This window comes from Saimiri boliviensis, chromosome 11, assembly GCF_048565385.1.
Source record: "Saimiri boliviensis isolate mSaiBol1 chromosome 11, mSaiBol1.pri, whole genome shotgun sequence".
NCBI lineage: Eukaryota > Metazoa > Chordata > Mammalia > Primates > Cebidae > Saimiri > Saimiri boliviensis.
In genome coordinates, this window is record NC_133459.1 from 76,520,240 (window position 1) to 76,525,324 (window position 5,085).

The 5,085-nt window shown below is 37.6% G+C and overlaps 1 pseudogene; it reads left to right on the forward strand.

The window, feature by feature from the left end:
* The first annotated feature begins 1,074 nt into the window (after positions 1 to 1,074).
* On the forward strand, positions 1,075 to 2,522 carry LOC101045735 (SNW domain-containing protein 1 pseudogene; annotated as a pseudogene).
* The last annotated feature ends 2,563 nt before the right edge of the window (positions 2,523 to 5,085 follow it).

Here is a 5,085-nt window from a genome sequence, read left to right on the forward strand (position 1 = left end):
AAAATAAAGTGAGATAGGACTCCCATAGCAGAGAAGCAGTTGAAGTTTTCAATATAGTAGTCAGGGTTGACTTTTGTATTAAGCCATTCTTGCATTGCTCTAAAGGAATACCTGAGACTGAGTAATTTACAAAGAAAACAGGTTTAATTGGTTCATGGTTCTGCAGGATGTACAGGAAGCATAGTGCTGACATCTCTGTCTGGGAAGGCCTCAGGAAGCTTTGATCATTGTGGCTGGTAAATTGGGAACAGGCACATCTCATGGCCACAGCAGGAGCTCTTGTGAGGAAGAAAGTGGAGTGGGTGAGGTGGGGCGTTGGTAGATGCCACACACTTTTTAACTACCAGATCTCTTGTGAACTCAGTCACAGCTCACTTAACACCAAGGGGATGGCCCAAGCCATTCATGGGAGATCCACTGGATGATCCTAATACTTCCCATCAAGCCCCACTTCCAACATTGGGGATTACATTTTGACATGAGATTTGGGCAAGGGCAAATATCCAAACTACATCAACTTCTCTGTGAAATAATTTTAACAAGGACATGAAGTAGATGAAGGCTGTAGTGATGTAGTGGAAACTGCTAGAGCAGAAAGGATCCTGGTGTGTTTGAGGAATATCTAAGACGCCATTATGTCAGGAGCAAAGTGAGAGAGGAGAGAGTGACAGGAGATGTGATTGACAGGTAATTGCAGAGCCTGATCCTCTAGCATCTTGCAGTCAATTTTAAGGATTTTAGCATTTACTTGGTGAAATGTGAATCTATTGAGGGATTCTGAGTACAAGATTGACATGTTCTGAGGCCTTGTGTAGGAGTATAAAGTATGGAGGAGACCAGCTGGAAAAAGTTAGAAAAAATGTGTGAAAGATGCTCGTGGGTTAAGCTAGGGTAATAAAAGAGACAGTGGTAGAAATTCAAGATTATATATATGTGTATACTCACCAGCTTTTTACCTGCACCTACTCAGCTATCTCAGGATCAGCTGGAGGCTGAAGAAAAGGCAAGATCCAAGAGATCACGGCCGACCTCACTGGTCTCCTAGAGAAGATTACCACTCCGTACGGACCCCGGAATGGGTGGATACCTCAGTTATTAGAGGATTTTGGAAATGGAGGTGCTTTTCCAGAGATCCCTGTGGCTTAGAATCCACTGGATATGCGACAAAAGAAAAAAACGTCGAATGTGCTGGCCATGCAAGTGGATTCTGAAGGAAAAATTAAATATGATGCAATTGCTCGACAACAGTCAAAAGACAAGGTCATTTATAGCAAATACACTGACCCGGTTCCAAAAGACGTTATGAATGCAGATGATCCAGACCTGTGAAGGCCTGATGAAGAAGCCACTAAAGGGACAACAGAAAAGAGTAGCTTTAGACAAATCTGTGTTACAGAAGGTTGCCACAGCCATGCCAGTTCAGACTGCTGACAAACTGGCTCCTGCTCCATATATCAGATACACACCGTCCCAGCAAGGAGTGGCTTTCAACACCGGAGTGAAATAGAGGGTTAGTCGGATTGTAGAAATGCAGAAAGAGCCAATGGAACCTCCAAGGTTCAAGGTTAATAAGAAAAGTCCCTGGGGAACACCTCCTCCCACACCTGTTATGCATTCTCCTAAGCGAAAGTTGACTGTAAAGGAACAATAAGAGTGGAAGATTCCTCTTTGTATTTCTAACTGGAAAAATGCAAAGGGTTATACAATTTCATTAGATGAAGGTCTGGCTGCTGATGGAAGAGGACTACAGACAGTACACATAAATGTTTGCTAAACTGGGCGAAGCCCTCCACATTGCTTATTGGAAGGCTCGTGAAGCTGTGGAAATGTGTGCCCAAGTAGAGAGAAAAATGGCTCAGAAAGAAAAGGAAAAATATGAAGGGAAACCTAGAGAAATGGTCCTGAAAACCAGAGAGAATGAAGCTGGGATCAAAACTCATATGGAAAAAGATGCGGGGCATGTGAGAGGAATGAAATCCGGCATGGCAGGCGAAGAGAGAGGCAGCGTGACTGGAATCTTTCCAGGGCAGGTCCTGTTAAGAGGTCGAAACTTCACAGAATTGGAAATCGGGCTATCAGTGAAGTCATTGCTCTCGGTGTTCCTAATCCTCGGACTTTCAATGAAGTTTAGTACGACCAAAGGCTCTTCAACCAATCCAAGTGTATGGACAGTGGATTTGCAGGTGGAGAAGATGCAATTTATCATGCTTATGATCAAGTGTGGAGAGGTGGTAAAGCTATTGCTCAGTGTATAGGCCCAGTATAAATCTGGACAAGGACATAATATGGTTATGACCTAGAAGCCAGAATAAAGACCAACAGATTTGTTTTCGACAAGGAATTTTCCGGTTCAGACGGTAGGCAGAGAGGCCGAGAAGGACCAGTTCAGTTAGAGGAAGATCCTTTTGGTTTGGGCAAGTTTTTGGAAGAAGCCAAACAGCATGGTGGCTTCTAAAAGACCCTCAGATAGCAGCCACCCCAAGGAACATGAGCATGAAGGCAGGAAAAGGAGGAAGGAGTAGACACAGGTCTCTTCAAAGTGAATGAACTATTATTATCCATAACCCTAATGATGCAAGTCATATGGGGAAACGCTTTGTAAATGGTCAGGATAAAAACCAAATCTGGGTGCCAGATCCCAGCACTACTTTTATTACTTGACAGTGGGGAGGATAGAAAATACTACTTTGAATTATTTCATTTTTTTTTTTAAAGAGTGGGTTGTGTTTGTGCTTCTCCCACCTTTCAACATTTCTAGAACATGCTGCTCCACATACAAAATCAAGACTGCTTCCTTTTGTGTGACACTAGTAGTTTGGGGTTAATATTTTGTGTAAGAACAGATATATATGAGTAAAGTTACCCCAACCACAGTGAGTAGGAGGATGTTCACAAATTGGAGCTGTCCCGCCAAATAAATTTTGTCCCTGTTTTAATTTGGAGTGGGCAAAGTAAGCTCTTGCTTGGTGCAACTATTGATTTCAAATAAAAACATTTAGACAAAAAACAAATGAGATATTCAGTATTTTGGACATATAAAAGTATTTGTCTTAAATTCAAATTTATCTAGGTGTCCTGTATATTTAGAAAATCTGGCAACCTTATTTCTAAGTAGATTGAAAATAAAAAAAAGCTTTCATAAAAGCAGTCTGCAATTCTAAAGCAGCACTTAACCATCTGACTTAGTATATTATGTAATTATTTCAATTGGTTTAGAATCTAGCTAGTAACAACTAAGAAAGCAACACATGTCAATTTGGAATATTTTGTTTATGCACCCTCTTTATGGATCTTTAACTACAATGCTACACAACTTTGGTATATGGAATATTATTTACACACAAAATGGAAATACGTAAGACAAGAAAAACAAGTTAGAAAAAAATGAGTTGTTTGTATTAGGTCAAGATCTTCGCACCTAACAAGGATCAGGAAGTAAAAACTTCTTTCAATTGTCTGGGTCTAAATTCATTTTGAGCAACTAACTCAAGATTATTATGATGCTACGTATTTAAGTTGGATATTAGTGGAGGAAGAGGACAGAACTCCACAACACAGCAATTAACTGGAAAATAGGAGTTCAGGACCAGAGAAAATATTGATTAACAGGTGAAATAGCTGATATTTTCAACTATTCCCCATTGCCATCAGTCCAGGCCCAACTCCCTTAACTACCCTTTCTATCATCTGATAAGAATTCCTGGAATATTTCAAAGTGGAAGTGTAGATAAATGCTCTGTTTCTGCCAATAAATTCTCAGTGTCTGAAAAGTTTATTTTCTAAATAGAATTTTTAAAATCCCATTTTCTATAAACAAACACAATTATGTTGTAAAGAACAATTCCTAATAATTCTAAAGCTGTCTTTGGAATTTCTGTCAAACCAAATAGAAAAGTCACATAATGAATGAAATAGCTTTTTACATAGCCATGGGCTGAATATGCAAATAAAATCATACAGTTAATTATCTCAGGTAATAGTATAGTTTGAGAATAGATGAGAGAAACTTTACTAAATTTCAGTGATTAGGTAGGTTTTTTATTATGATTTGCTAAAAGCCATCTTCTACCTCCCAATAAGGCTCCTCCACCTTCAGTTTAACTCTCATTTCGGAAAGTCAGAGCAAAACAAAAAATAAAACAAAAACAAGATGTAAAAATAATATTGTTTCTCATTTTAATGTACACTTGTTAATTTTTAAAAGAATATTTAAAATGATCAGTGCATTTATTATAATATTTGATCTTACTAATGTGCTTTAATTAGAAATGGATGGCTATTACCAGGATGTTGAATTCCAGTCTGTTTTCAACAATTTGTCATGTTGGTAGAAGATTACACATCAATACAGCTAGTGCTCGACTTAGGACCATGATTGGTTACGACAGGCTGGTCGTAACATGATTTGGTCGTAAGTTGAGTAGGCTATATGTACAGTACTGTGAAATGATGTTATAAAAATCTTTAAGTCATATTTTATCATAATTTTCTTTCATTATTGTTATATACAGCATGTTGAGTAGCAGAATATTCTTAAGCCCTATAGCGTTAATGTTAACACTAACTATAAAGCACTCTTGCCAAAGAACAGCAAATGTCTCACTTTCCAAACTATTCATGTATTTTGGAAATAATGTTGTTTGTTATGCCAAATATGTATTTTTTTTGTTTATTTATATTTTTGACTTTTCTTCAGATTTTATAATAATTTGTCCTTTCCTTCAATGGTCTCATACATGAATATACCAAATACTTTATGTCAAATTATCTGTTAACACAGGGTTTATGAGTATCATTGTAGAAAACTTCAGTTAAATATTGCTCATTATATATTGATACAGATACTTATTACCTAATATGCATTACTTTTGCTATAATAAACTTATCTATAAAGAGTATTATTGAGCAGAAAGCACTTGTTTCATATTTTGATTTTGGCAGTTCTACGGTCAATCACAAGGCAAAAAAAGTCTAGGAATCCAGAAGTTTTTTTTGTTAATACCTTTGAATAAGGGGTGGAAAAAAAAAACCTTTCAATCTGCGATTTAATTTTCCAGAGGAAAAATTTAAGGATCTTCCTTTGGC